Genomic DNA, 15828 nt, shown 5'->3' on the forward strand with positions numbered 1-15828 from the left:
GTAAGCATTGGCGAGACCATTACATCACATGATGGAAGAGAGGAGAAGGGCAGGGAGGGGGGTGCGCTCTGAGGGCGGTAGCACCATCACATAAACTGTGAATTAATAGGATAAACTAAAAGGGAAGAGAATTTACAACTTGCAGAACCTTGTAGGGTTGTGGGGGCTGCTAATGGGGCATTTTAGCTGGTAGTTGCTGGTGGGGCCCACGAACACTTATTGTTGGGGACCAGAGCTTATATTTCCTTATCAGACTTTGACTCAGAACAAAAAAGAGAAAAACACACAAGGGAAAAAGATGGAGGAAGAGAAATATGGAAAAACAGTGACATAGGGAAACAATAATAACGAAAGAGAACCTGCAAGAGTGAGATAACAGACCAGGGAGTGCCTGGCTGTGGATGAAAGAGGCATGAGGAGAAATGGCGACTAGAAAGCCTTGGTATCCGCAGTCCAGACTTGTGATCGCGCCATACGCTGGCTTTTGAGCAGTGCCTGGGGCCTGTCACTCATTGTTTTACAAATTAAGCACTGGACTGCCTTGATAAGTAGCTGTGTATATGTTGTTAGTGTTGATATCGGTCCAATACTAATCCTGTTTCCGCTTTCTATTTCAGTTCCACCGGTAAGTTGGGTGTGATGTCCTCCGTGCAGTAAGTACAGTTCTGAAGTGTGCGTTTGTGAATTGTGTTAGTGGCGGTACATTAGCAGGCCACACAACTCCTATTCGAACAGCGGTTACATGGTTGATAGGAACAGCCGAAGCTCTAGTAATGATGTATTTTTCATGGTGTGTATTCTTAAAAGCATAACGCTATCTTTATGCTGGCTCCTATATTCCTTGCCACTGTTCTTTTGAATTCCCATCTAAGGAATATTGTGCACCGCGACCCTAGTTACGAGGTTGGCAGCACTCGGGTGACCTTACAGCGTGGCTTTTCTGTTTAACATATCCATGTGGTCAAACAGCCCCACACCTGTTCACTTGTGAATGAAACCTCATGGAATGGGAAGTTATCATGCAAGGTCGATTTTCTTTTCTGGCTGTGAAATGACAGAGAATCCCCTATTGCATATGGTTTTACCACTTACATTTACCACTTGCTCGGAGCCCAGACCTAATAGGATTGAAGTTTTTGTGCAGAGTGTGGGAAGGGTGCTTGAGCTGCCATGAACACGTGTTTGCCTTCAGTTATCCAGGAATCTGGCTACTTCTCACAGATTCCCATCGCCTGAGCTATCCCTCGGGGCTTCTGAGAGAGAAAAACTGCTTTGGAAGGCACCTGAGTCACAATTCACATAGTTGCGTGTGGAGTATTAGGAGCACAACGCTTGAGAGCTCCCTAACAGTTCGCGGTCCCAAATCAATCCTTTTGGTGCCCTTTCACATCCATCCTCCTCTTCAAAGCTCTCCCGTTTGCTGTGAAGCTCAGCCCGTATACTCTGTGGCGGAGGTGGTCTTGAGTCTGACGCAGGGGCTCCTGAGGGTTCAGCTGGGGTCGAGTTTCAGGGACAGGTGGAGCCCTGGGGGCCCTCCTGCAGAAAGGGTGCGATCCTCAGAGCAACCAGATCTGACTGCGGACTCACACCACCCCAAAAGAGTCACAGTCACTGTGAGCACGAGCGCCTCCCCATTCGCTCAATCCCAGGGGCTGTGTAACTTCCTAGGAAGAACACTAGACTCTTGCACGGGGGTGCTTTGGTAACCCAGGAAACGCATCCCACATGCGCCTTTTACTGCCTCTCTGACACATAAATACCACTGGAGACTCCTTCTTAGCCGTCTACATATTAGTGTCACGCTATCGGCTCATCATTTCACCTCAAGAAAGGGACAACTGGTCCTGAGACCATCGCCTGTAATACATGGTGGCTGTACAGGCTAGAAGCGTGGACCTGCGGGCGCATCCATCACCTGTAAGACAGGATGGTGGTACAGGTTAGAAGCGTGGACCTGCTGGTGCATCCATCGCCTGTAATACAGGATGGCGGTACAGGTTAGAACCGTGGACCTGCGGGCGCATCCATCGCCTGTAATACAGAGTAGCGGTACAGGTTAGAACCGTGGACCTGCGGGTGCATCCATCGCCTGTAATACAGGATGGCGGTACAGGTTAGAACCGTGGACCTGCGGGCGCATCCATCGCCTGTAATACAGAGTGGCGGTACAGGCTAGAACCGTGGACCTGCGGGTGCATCCATCGCCTGTAATACAGGATGGCGGTACAGGTTAGAACCGTGGAACTGCGGGCGCATCCATCACCTGTAATACAGAGTGGTGGTACAGGTTAGAACCGTGGACCTGCGGGCGCATCCATCGCCTGTAATACAGGGTGGCGGTACAGGTTAGAACCGTGGACCTGCGGGCGCATCCATCGCCTGTAATACAGGGTGGCGGGGCAGGTTAGAACCGTGGCCCTACGGGTACATCCATCACCTGTAATACAGGATGGCGGTACAGGTTAGAACCGTGGACCTGGGGGTGAATCCATCGCCTGTAATACAGGATGGCGGTACAGGTTAGAACCGTGGACCTGCGGGTGCATCCATCGCCTGTAATACAGAGTGGCGGTACAGGTTAGAAGCGTGGACCTGCGGGCGCATCCATGGCCTGTAATACAGGATGGTGGTACAGGTTAGAACCGTGGACCTGCGGGCGCATCCATCGCCTGTAATACAGGGTGGCGGTACAGGTTAGAACCGTGGAACTGCGGGCGCATCCATCGCCTGTAATACAGAGTGGCGGTACAGGCTAGAACCGTGGACCTGCGGGTGCATCCATCGCCTGTAATACAGGATGGTGGTACAGGTTAGAACCGTGGACCTGCGGGCGCATCCATCGCCTGTAATACAGGGTGGCCGTGCAGGTTAGAACCGTGGACCTGCGGGCGCATCCATCGCCTGTAATACAGGATGGCGGTACAGGTTAGAACCGTGGACCTGCGGGCGCATCCATCGCCTGCAATACAGAGTGGCGGTGCAGGCGAGAACCGTGGACCTGCGGGCGCATCCATCGCCTGCAATACAGAGTGGCGGTGCAGGTTAGAACCGTGGACCTGCGGGCGCATCCATCGCCTGTAATACAGAGTGGCGGTACAGGCTAGAACCGTGGACCTGCGGGCGCATCCATCGCCTGTAATACAGAGTGGCGGTACAGGCTAGAACCGTGGACCTGCGGGCGCATCCATCGCCTGTAATACAGAGTGGCGGTGCAGGCTAGAACCGTGGACCTGCGGGCGCATCCATCGCCTGTAATACAGAGTGGCGGTACAGGCTAGAACCGTGGACCTGCGGGCGCATCCATCGCCTGTAATACAGAGTGGCGGTGCAGGCTAGAACCGTGGACCTGCGGGCGCATCCATCGCCTGTAATACAGAGTGGCGGTGCAGGTTAGGACCGTGGACCTGCGGGCGCATCCATCGCCTGTAATACAGAGTGGCGGTGCAGGCTAGAACCGTGGACCTGCGGGTGCATCCATCGCCTGTAATACAGGATGGCGGTACAGGCTAGAACCGTGGACCTGCGGGCGCATCCATCGCCTGTAATACAGAGTGGCGGTGCAGGTTAGGACCGTGGACCTGCGGGCGCATCCATCGCCTGTCTGGGGGTGCATCCATCGCCTGTAATACAGGGTGGCGGTACAGGCTAGAACCGTGGACCTGCGGGCGCATCTACCATCTTTACATCCTTTTAATTAGTGCATTTTGAGGACTGTGGTATTTGCCAATGATGTGGTGTCTCCAATATTTTAATAAATGGTGGGGCCACTTGCCCTTGGATTGCATGGATATGTTCACTTTCTAAATTAGGATTTAAACCACTGCTGTCTACAGCACATAACCAAGGACACAGTATTATGCCGTTCTATAGTGGACTTGTTACCTTGTGTATTACAGTAAACATGCATTCTAAGGGTTTTCCAGAGTCACTCTACCAGATAGCATGGGAAACTGCATGTCTGACTGTAGGCAGTCTTGGCTGAATGAACAAGAGAATCAAAGAATCCGCCCCAGCGCCGGCGGTGACCAGAAATGATATAACACATCTCCTCAAAAATGTATGATAACGTATAGAGTGTCATTGCAAAGAAATGGCCTTCGAAGATGACAATGGTATCTGCAAGGGCATCACTGATAATAAACATGGGTGGCATTGTCACGTGTGCTTTGTCGGCAGCTAGTACCACACATTGCTTCACTGGGCATCGTTTTCATTCAGTGGGCGCCACACTGTCCGAGGAGATAAGTAACATAACTTGGATGGAGCCCATTCCGACATTGGTGTTGCTCATTTTTGTTCTCTGCGGTAAGATGGGGCAGCAGGAACATACAAACATGCATGCGATATTTGTTCTATGCGGTAAGATGGGGCAGCAGGAACATACAAACATGCATGCGATATTTGTTCTATGCGGTAAGATGGGGCAGCAGGAACATACAAACATGCATGCGATATTTGTTCTATGCGGTAAGATGGGGCAGCAGGAACATACAAACATGCATGCGATATTTGTTCTATGCGGTAAGATGGGGCAGCAGGAACATACAAACATGCATGCGATATTTGATGCTCTGGTTTCCAGGGGCAGCAGGAACATACAAACATGCATGCGATATTTGATGCTCTGGTTTCCAGGGGCAGCAGGAACATACAAACATGCATGCGATATTTGTTCTATGCGGTAAGATGGGGCAGCAGGAACATACAAACATGCATGCGATATTTGATGCTCGGGTTTCCAGGGGCAGCAGGAACATACAAACATGCATGCGATATTTGATGCTCTGGTTTCCAGGGGCAGCAGGAACATACAAACATGCATGCGATATTTGATGCTCGGGTTTCCAGGGGCAGCAGGAACATACAAACATGCATGCGATATTTGATGCTCGGGTTTCCAGGGGCAGCAGGAACATACAAACATGCATGCGATATTTGATGCTCGGGTTTCCAGGGGCAGCAGGAACATACAAACATGCATGCGATATTTGATGCTCGGGTTTCCAGGGGCAGCAGGAACATACAAACATGCATGCGATATTTGATGCTCTGGTTTCCAGGGGCAGCAGGAACATACAAACATGCATGCGATATTTGATGCTCGCGTTTCCAGGGGCAGCAGGAACATACAAACATGCATGCGATATTTGATGCTCGCGTTTCCAGGGGCAGCAGGAACATACAAACATGCATGCGATATGGGCAGCACAGCTGTGCAGGGCTGATGCTGGAGGCTGCAAAGGACTAACACATCTTTATTGGGCAAGCCACAAATAACAAAGTCTTTTCTCAGGCACAGCTTTATTATGGCACACGTTCTGTGCAGTGAGTCTGTGTTGCGTAATTACCAAAGCCTACTGATTGCTACCTATGGTCTGTATTGCGGGGGGGCGGGGGTTCTCTTGCCCCAGGCTTCAGCTATCCAGCAGTGAGGAGCAGAACATCGCATGCTCTGGGCAAGCATTGACACATTCTCTTATTTGAGACTTCTTCTTCTTGTGCCTTGTCCTCCGCAGTGCATTGGTGTGACGTGTCCGGAACCAGAATGTCCGAAGATGGGTCAAACTCTAGTCCCCGTGGACGCTTTATGGGAAGACGAGTGCTGTCCTGATCTCGTGTGCGGTGAGTTACCGAGCCCATGCTGGAAGCTGGCAGAGACGGGCACAGTGTAGCATTGCATGTGGAGGGCTGCACGTGACCCGCTCTGTACACACCAAAAGAAAAACCACGAGAAGTGAGACCTAGAAATAGCCAAGTGTCCCCCTGACGTAAGAAAGCTGTGAGAGCCTCAGGGCCACCAGGTCACCCCCCACGGCCTCGCCTGTGCACGAGCTGGGAATGCATCTCGCGCAGCCTCATGTCTCAGTGTCTCAGCTCTGCGCAATAGGCACTTTGGATCTCACTGTATCCACTCTTAGGAGCTGCCCGGGCCTTCCCTCGACATCTCAGGTTCCATCAAGTCCACCTATTCCTGTCTCAAATCTCGGGGTACTGCCAGTCCATTTCTCACCGTCTTACCAGTCAATCAGCATCTAGTCTGTCTCTCATAGCTCAGTCTAACAGTCCAGCCACACTGTCAAGTAGTGTTTTAGCTCTCAGGGACCAAACCAGTTTAAGGTACCCTAGCTCCGCTCTCAGTCCTGTCCAGTCGTCTCTGACTCAGGTCTCGGGCTCCATCCATCCCACTCACTATCTCAGCCCTGAGGACCCATCTATGCCATCTCTGTCTCGGGTTTCAGGACCCATCTATCCATCTCTCACTGTCTCATCTCTGAGGACCCATCTATGCCATCCCTACCTCGGGTTTCAGGACCCATCTATCCATCTCTCATTGTCTCATCTCTGAGGACCCATCTATGCCATCCCTGTCTCGGATCTCTGGGCCCATCCATCTAACCATCCATCCATCCATCCCTCTCTCACTATCTCAGCCCTGAGGACCCATCCATGCCATCTCGGTCTCGGGTTTCAGGTCCCATCTATCCATCTCTCACTGTCTCATCTCTGAGGACCCATCTATGCCATCCCTATCTCGGATCTCTGGGCCCATCCATCTAACCATCCATCCATCCATCCATCCACCCATCTATCCATCTCTCACTATCTCAGCCCTGAGGACCCATCGAATCCATCTCTGTCTCGGTTCTCAGGACCCATCTATCCATCTCTCATGATCTCATCTGAAGGCCCATCTAGGCCATCCCTATCTGGGATCTCTGGGCCCATCCATCTAACCATCCATCCATCTAACCATCCATCCATCCATCCATCCATCCATCTATCCATCTCTCACTGTCTCAGCCCTGAGGACCCATCGAATCCATCTCTGTCTCGGTTCTCAGGGTCAAGCTTTCATTTTCTCAGGTTGCATCGACTCACTTGTCACTCTCTCGTTGTATATTCAATCTGCCTCTCAGCTTCCATAGGTTCAGTCCAGTCTGTCTTTCACTGTCTCAATCTCGTAGCCCATGCACACTGTCTTTTACTGTTTCAGCTTTCCTCGACCAACCACTTCCTTCACTGCCTCAGCTCTCACTCCTGCCCAGTCCATCTCGCCATCCAGTCCATCTCTGACTCAGATCTCTCGGGCCATCCGTCTATCTCTCACTGTCATCCCTGAGGACCCACCTATGCCATCTCTGCCTCGGGTTTCAGGTCCCATCCATCCATCTAACCATCCATCCATCCATCCATCCATCCATCCATCCATCTATCCATCTCTCACTGTCTCAGCCCTGAGGACCCATCGAATCCATCTCTGTCTCGGTTCTCAGGGTCAAGCTTTCATTTTCTCAGGTTGCATCGACTCACTTGTCACTCTCTCGTTGTATATTCAATCTGCCTCTCAGCTTCCATAGGTTCAGTCCAGTCTGTCTTTCACTGTCTCAATCTCGTAGCCCATGCACACTGTCTTTTACTGTTTCAGCTTTCCTCGACCAACCACTTCCTTCACTGCCTCAGCTCTCACTCCTGCCCAGTCCATCTCGCCATCCAGTCCATCTCTGACTCAGATCTCTCGGGCCATCCGTCTATCTCTCACTGTCATCCCTGAGGACCCATCTATGCCATCTCTGCCTCGGGTTTCAGGTCCCATCTATCCATCTCTCACTGTCTCATCTCTGTGGACCCATCTAGGCCATCTCCACCTCAGTTCTTAGGGTCCATCTCCCGTTCTCCATTCAGTCTATCTCTCAGCTGCAGTAGGGCCAGTCTAGTCTGTCTTTCACTATCGCAGATCTCTGTGCCCATCCAGTTGCTCTCAGGGTGCCTTCAGCTACTGTAGCTCTCACTGATTCCTTAAACGCAGCTGCACACAGGCAGTCTCGGCCAGAATTAAGCACTGCACTGTCACCTTTGACGAATGCAGGGTCACCTTCCGGCCCAAAGGCAGATCATGTGTTGGCATCTCTGCCCTCTGCACAGTTGATAGCTTTGCACCCAGGCATACTCCCTCACATGAACAGAACCGAGCCCGGCCCTACGCCGTCTCTTCGCACACCTCATTTCTGGGCCTGCTGCTGCCGAGGTGCCGCACTCAGATTAGAATCCTTTGCACCTGGGCTAGGCCTGCACTGACTCCCCCCTTTCCGTCTTTCCCATCAGAATGTGTTGAACCCTGTTCTCCAGCCCCCGTGTGTCCTCCAGGATTGAAATTGACGACCATTTTCGACGAAGACATCGAGTGCTGCCCTCTCTACATCTGCGGTAAGTTGCAGTACAAGCCTCAGAACTTCCATGTAGTGGGAAGAGAGGGGCGCAGGGGCCTGTGAGCCGGCAGGGCGCGCGGTTCACGTGTCAGCGACACGCCAGACACACGGAAGAAGTGCAAACCGGCCAATGGACTTCAAGGACTGATCTGCCCACGCCATAGGAAACGCAGGGACACCACACCACACACACCACTAAAGCCGTGCCATAACAGGTGTTATTACTACACCGTAGTAGCTTAGAACCACACTGTGGGATAAGCAATGTATAAGGACCAGGGCGTAGCTACAATTGTGCAGCCGATGCAATGCACCAGGGCCCAGAGGTGGGAGGAGGCCGTCTGCCATGTGCAAGCAATGTTATTTCAGAGGCTGCCTCTTGTGATTATATATTTCCAAAACACAGTGCATGCTAGGGACTTTGCTGTGTTTACTTTTCAGGGGGAGGGGTCAGTGCTTAATTTGAGCCAGTGTTTTCACGGTGTTAAGCACCTGCACTTAATTGTCAACATCAGCAATTATGACTGCTGCCACTTGGTGGTACTGTTTGTGTAATTTGCAGGTATCAGAACAACAGTTTTTTATACATTAAAAACAACCAATACCTGCTGTCCAAGCCATTCTTATAGCGTGGGGGGCCTCGCACAGTCTGGATAGTCCCACTTGTGGCCGTGTGATGGTTAGTGTTTGTGTAGGCACTGTCATTGTCAGCGCTGGTAGTGGCAATGGGTGGTGCCCGCTGCAGTGGCCTCCTGATGAGGGATTGGCACTTACTGTTATACAAATGAAGCACTGGGAGGGGTACAGAGGGAGTACAGGATACGGGAAAAACAACAAGAGAGAGAAAATGGATGAAAGAGAGAGAAAGTGAAGGAACGGAGAGGATGGCAAGAAGAGGTGACCAAATGGAATAAGGAAAAAAGGCTGAGCGAGAAAGGAGATAGGGAGGAGGAATCTGGACAAGGGGAAAGGGATAGAAGGAGCCAGATATGAGATACAGGAGGAAGGGGATGAGGATGAGTGAGAGGCAGAAGAGGGGGCAGAAAGTGGCCGAGGAAGGGGATAGAGGAGCGCATTAAATGGTTGAATGAGAGGAGAGCGGGGTGGAGCTAGGGAGGCGAGAAGGAAAGGCCAGTAGAATGACATTAGTGTAGCAGGTGCAGTGATACCGGGTCCAGCGGTTTTAATGGGCGTGCTGCACCTTATTTATTGCAGTATGTTAATACCAGCTGGGGGGTTCGTTTCAATGCTTGCACTAGGGCTCATGACCCCCAGGCCGCGGCACTGATGAGGACACCTGCCTCCGGAATGTAAACAAGTAGGGATGGGCCTTTGCAGCCATACCCTCTGGGCTAAGCTTCACACACTTGTCCTAGAGTCGTGCTGTGGGTGGGGGTTATTCAATCGTGGTGGCTGGGATACCTGTCTGTAGTTGGTTTTATGGCTGATAGTAAACTTAGGAGACTGACACTGTTATCTCTGCTTTTCATTTCAGAACCGTGGGTAAGTTGCTCGACATTTTCTACATGCAGTAAGTAAAACTCCGAGTATGGGGGCATTTGTCCGAGCATTGTGTTTGTGGCGCACCTCTGCGCCACTGGGAACTGGGACCCTACCCTTCTCAGACAGGTAACTCAGGCAAACTTTGAACTATTCCATGTACATGGCAAAGACAGATATCCGGATTATCTTCAGAGGACGACCTGTGGGCCACAGGTTTGAATCACAGCAGGGCTGACTCAGTCTCATATCCTCCATAAGTCGGTATACTAAGTATCAATAAGTCGCTTAAAAGGAACACTGTTTATTGTGTGGAACAGAAAAACTGGAGTACCCAGGGCTGTTAAAAAAAAAAGTTATTATTTTTATTATTATCCAAAATGGGGCAGACTTCTTCCAGTAGAGGAAATGCGACACATTGTGGGAAATCCAAGGTAGTTGTTATGATCGGACTCTTCTGGGTGGCACTTGGCGTGCTATCAGAAACTGCAGGTGGCAAACAGTGAGTGGCATCAGAGTGAGAGTGAGGAGTACCTGGCTCACCCCATGACATTCTCAAGGTTTAGGAATATGTGTATTGCTCAGTGAAGAAAGAGAGAGCATCTTTGAAGCCCACACCTTGGTAGACATGTTCCTTCTGGATGGCGAGTGACGCAGCGGCCTGGACATATAGACCTATGAACTCTGGCGGCTCACGAACATAGCTTCAGCCTTTCCCAGCAGGATGAGGACGTTCAAGAGTGTCAGGAAGGGGATAATCCCCTTCCTGCTCCTGTGCCAGGATCTCAGCTTGCAAAGGCTTTTTAAACATCTTTGTAAGTAGCTAAAATTGAAGACAAAAGTCACCAAGGAGGGCCGAAGAACTGCCAGGACCAATCTGTATGGTGTCTGGTGGGAAAAGGCAAAGCGCCTTGATGCTCTCCTGCTCTGGGGCGCCCTGCACAGCGCCCCCAGTGAAACCAAGGGATGGGCCCTAGGAACAACAGGCAGGCAGGAGTTGTGGGACCTTCTGTCAGCACAGAGTTCGGGCGAATGAGACAGTGTGCCCAGTTCTGCTGGACTTCCTTACCTCTGCATTGAGTTGACTCATAAAATGCATCCTCCACTCTGCATCTGCTGAACACAATCTCGGTTGTATGTCAGAATATTGTATCAAGAAACATTGTCTGAGACAATAACATGTCCTAACCATGGTTTACAATAAAAGTCACCCCCTTGGGGATGCATTTTCTATTATTTCTCTGATTATCTCCCATGCAGAGATATTTTTGTAGGTACTATTCCGGATAAAATATTTGTGTCGGATGATACTCTAACAATGATATTCTGGTATCACGCCTGAATGAGGTAAATGATAAAAACTCAATCGGACGCAAGTCTGGAGCTCAGCACAAGACATCATGTAAATATCCATTAAAAAAAAAGTAGACACCCAGAATGTCGACACATTTTCAGTCACCAACAGCTGGTGTAAAACGTAATGAGGGTAAATGCACCACTGCACATCTGATACAACTGGGCTGATGGCAGCGTGCCTGCGTGAAACGCTGCTGTTGCCGGCTGTGGTTTTAACAGCTTTGAGTAGTTTGCTGTGGGTCCTAAGTGTTAAGGGCTGATCCTGGACCTAGCACACTGTGAAATATACATAGGAAGGTAACCCAAAATGAAGGGTGAGTTCTAATGATGAAACAGACACTAAGTCGGTGAAACATACCACAAGGAATCACAAAAAGATGGACTGAATTTGAGACGGTGGAAAGAGGGTAAGAGCCAACCCATTCCAGTGAGAGATGGGGCCACTCAGCCCATTCTAGTGTCAGAGGGGGAAACTCAGCCCATTCCAGTGAGAGATGGGGCCACTCAGCCTATTCTAGTGTCAGAGGGGGAAACTCAGCCCATTCCAGTGAGAGATGGGGCCACTCAGCCCATTCTAGTGTCAGAGGGGGAAACTCAGCCCATTCCAGTGAGAGATGGGGCCACTCAGCCTATTCTAGTGTCAGAGGGGGAAACTCAGCCCATTCCAGTGAGAGATGGGGCCACTCAGCCCATTCTAGTGTCAGAGGGGGAAACTCAGCCCATTCCAGTGAGAGATGGGGCCACTCAGCCTATTCTAGTGTCAGAGGGGGGAACTCAGCCCATTCCAGTGAGAGATGGAGCCACTCAGCCCATTCTAGTGTCAGAGGGGGAAACTCAGCCCATTCCAGTGAGAGATGGAGCCACTCAGCCCATTCTAGTGTCAGAGGGGGAAGCTCAGCCCTTTCCAGTGAGAGATGGAGCCACTCAGCCCATTCTAGTGTCAGAGGGGGAAACTCAGCCCATTCCAGTGAGAGATGGGGCCACTCAGCCTATTCTAGTGTCAGAGGGGGAAACTCAGCCCATTCCAGTGAGAGATGGGGCCACTCAGCCCATTCTAGTGTCAGAGGGGGAAACTCAGCCCATTCCAGTGAGAGATGGGGCCACTCAGCCTATTCTAGTGTCAGAGGGGGGAACTCCGCCCATTCCAGTGAGAGATGGAGCCACTCAGCCCATTCTAGTGTCAGAGGGGGAAACTCAGCCCATTCCAGTGAGAGATGGGGCCACTCAGCCTATTCTAGTGTCAGAGGGGGAAACTCAGCCCATTCCAGTGAGAGATGGGGCCACTCAGCCCATTCTAGTGTCAGAGGGGGAAACTCAGCCCATTCCAGTGAGAGATGGGGCCACTCAGCCTATTCTAGTGTCAGAGGGGGGAACTCCGCCCATTCCAGTGAGAGATGGAGCCACTCAGCCCATTCTAGTGTCAGAGGGGGAAACTCAGCCCATTCCAGTGAGAGATGGGGCCACTCAGCCTATTCTAGTGTCAGAGGGGGGAACTCCACCCATTCCAGTGAGAGATGGAGCCACTCAGCCCATTCTAGTGTCAGAGGGGGAAGCTCAGCCCTTTCCAGTGAGAGATGGAGCCACTCAGCCCATTCTAGTGTCAGAGGGGGAAGCTCAGCCCTTTCCAGTGAGAGATGGAGCCACTCAGCCCATTCTAGTGTCAGAGGGGGAAACTCAGCCCATTCCAGTGAGAGATGGGGCCACTCAGCCTATTCTAGTGTCAGAGGGGGAAACTCAGCCCATTCCAGTGAGAGATGGGGCCACTCAGCCCATTCTAGTGTCAGAGGGGGAAACTCAGCCCATTCCAGTGAGAGATGGGGCCACTCAGCCTATTCTAGTGTCAGAGGGGGGAACTCCGCCCATTCCAGTGAGAGATGGAGCCACTCAGCCCATTCTAGTGTCAGAGGGGGAAACTCAGCCCATTCCAGTGAGAGATGGAGCCACTCAGCCCATTCTAGTGTCAGAGGGGGAAACTCAGCCCATTCCAGTGAGAGATGGGGCCACTCAGCCTATTCTAGTGTCAAAGGGGGAACTCCACCCATTCCAGTGAGAGATGGGGCCACTCAGCCCATTCTAGTGTCAGAGGGGGAAACTCAGCCCATTCCAGTGAGAGATGGGGCCACTCAGCCTATTCTAGTGTCAGAGGGGGAACTCAGCCCATTTTAGTGAGAGATGGAGCCACTCAGCCCATTCTAGTGTCGGAGGGGGAAACTCAGCCCATTCCAGTGAGAGATGGGGCCACTCAGCCTATTCTAGTGTCAGAGGGGGGAACTCCGCCCATTCCAGTGAGAGATGGAGCCACTCAGCCCATTCTAGTGTCAGAGGGGGAAACTCAGCCCATTCCAGTGAGAGATGGGGCCACTCAGCCTATTCTAGTGTCAGAGGGGGAAACTCAGCCCATTCCAGTGAGAGATGGAGCCACTCAGCCCATTCTAGTGTCAGAGGCGGAAACTCAGCCCATTCCAGTGAGAGATGGAGCCACTCAGCCCATTCTAGTGTCAGAGGGGGAAACTCAGCCCATTCCAGTGAGAGATGGGGCCACTCAGCCTATTCTAGTGTCAGAGGCGGAAACTCAGCCCATTCCAGTGAGAGATGGAGCCACTCAGCCCATTCTAGTGTCAGAGGGGGGAACTCAGCCCATTCTAGTGAGAGATGGAGCCACTCAGTCCATTCTAGTGTCAGAGGCGGAAACTCAGTCCATTCCAGTGAGAGATGGAGCCACTCAGCCTATTCTAGTGTCAGAGGCAGAAACTCAGCCCATTCCAGTGAGAGATGGAGCCACTCAGCCCATTCTAGTGTCAGAGGCGGAAACTCAGCCCATTCCAGTGAGAGATGGAGCCACTCAGCCCATTCTAGTGTCAGAGGGGGAAACTCAGCCCATTCCAGTGAGAGATGGGGCCACTCAGCCCATTCTAGTGTCAGAGGGGGAAACTCAGCCCATTCCGGTGGGAGATGGAGCCACTCAGCCCATTCTAGTGTCAGAGGGGGGAACTCAGCCCATTCCAGTGAGAGATGGAGCCACTCAGCCCATTCTAGTGTCAGAGGGGGAACTCAGTCCATTCCAGTGAGAGATGGAGCCACTCAGCCCATTCTAGTGTCAGAGGGGGGAACGCAGCCCATTCCAGTGAGAGATGGAGCCACTCAGCCCATTCTAGTGTCAGAGGGGGAACTCAGTCCATTCCAGTGAGAGATGGAGCCACTCAGCCCATTCTAGTGTCAGAGGGGGAAACTCAGCCCATTCCAGTGAGAGATAGAGCCACTCAGCCCATTCTAGTGTCAGAGGGGGGAACTCAGCCCATTCCAGTGAGAGATGGAGCCACTCAGCCCATTCTAGTGTCAGAGGGGGAACTCAGTCCATTCCAGTGAGAGATGGAGCCACTCAGCCCATTCTAGTGTCAGAGGGGGAACTCAGTCCATTCCAGTGAGAGATGGAGCCACTCAGCTCATTCTAGTGTCAGAGGGGGAAACTCAGCCCATTCCAGTGAGAGATGGAGCCACTCAGCCCATTCTAGTGTCAGAGGGGGAAACTCAGCCCATTCCAGTGAGAGATGGAGCCACTCAGCCCATTCTAGTGTCAGAGGGGGAACTCAGTCCATTCCAGTGAGAGATAGAGCCACTCGGCCCATTCTAGTGTCAGAGGGGGAACTCAGTCCATTCCTGTGAGAGATGGAGCCACTCAGCCCATTCTAGTGTCAGAGGGGGAAACTCAGCCCATTCCAGTAAGAGATGGGGCCACTCAGCCCATTCTAGTGTCAGAGGGGGAAACTCAGCCCATTCCGGTGGGAGATGGAGCCACTCAGCCCATTCTAGTGTCAGAGGGGGGAACTCAGCCCATTCCAGTGAGAGATGGAGCCACTCAGCCCATTCTAGTGTCAGAGGGGGGAACTCAGCCCATTCCAGTGAGAGATGGAGCCACTCAGCCCATTCTAGTGTCAGAGGGGGAACTCAGTCCATTCCAGTGAGAGATGGAGCCACTCAGCCCATTCTAGTGTCAGAGGGGGGAACTCAGCCCATTCCAGTGAGAGATGGAGCCACTCAGCCCATTCTAGTGTCAGAGGGGGAACTCAGTCCATTCCAGTGAGAGATGGAGCCACTCAGCTCATTCTAGTGTCAGAGGGGGAAACTCAGCCCATTCCAGTGAGAGATGGAGCCGCTCAGCCCATTCTAGTGTCAGAGGGGGAAACTCAGCCCATTCCAGTGAGAGATGGAGCCACTCAGCCCATTCTAGTGTCAGAGGGGGAACTCAGTCCATTCCAGTGAGAGATAGAGCCACTCGGCCCATTCTAGTGTCAGAGGGGGAACTCAGTCCATTCCTGTGAGAGATGGAGCCACTCAGCCCATTCTAGTGTCAGAGGGGGGAACTCAGCCCATTCGAGTGAGAGATGGAGCCACTCAGCCCATTCTAGTGTCAGAGGGGGGAACTCAGTCAATTCCAGTGAGAGATGGAGCCACTCAGCCCATGCTAGTGTCAAAGGCAGAAACTCAGCCCATTCCAGTGAGAGATTGGGCCACTCAGCCCATTCTAGTGTCTGAGGGGGAAACTCAGCCCATTCCAATGAGAGATGGAGCCACTCAGCCCATTCTAGTGTCACAGGGGGAACTCAGTCCATTCCAGTGAGAGATGGAGCCACTCAGCCCATTCTAGTGTCACAGGGGGAACTCAGTCCATTCCAGTGAGAGATGGAGCCACTCAGCCCATTCTAGTGTCAGAGGGGGGAACACAGCCCATTCGAGTGAGAGATGGAGCCACTCAGCCCATTCTAGT

Source organism: Triturus cristatus, chromosome 7 (assembly GCF_964204655.1).
Source record: "Triturus cristatus chromosome 7, aTriCri1.1, whole genome shotgun sequence".
NCBI lineage: Eukaryota > Metazoa > Chordata > Amphibia > Caudata > Salamandridae > Triturus > Triturus cristatus.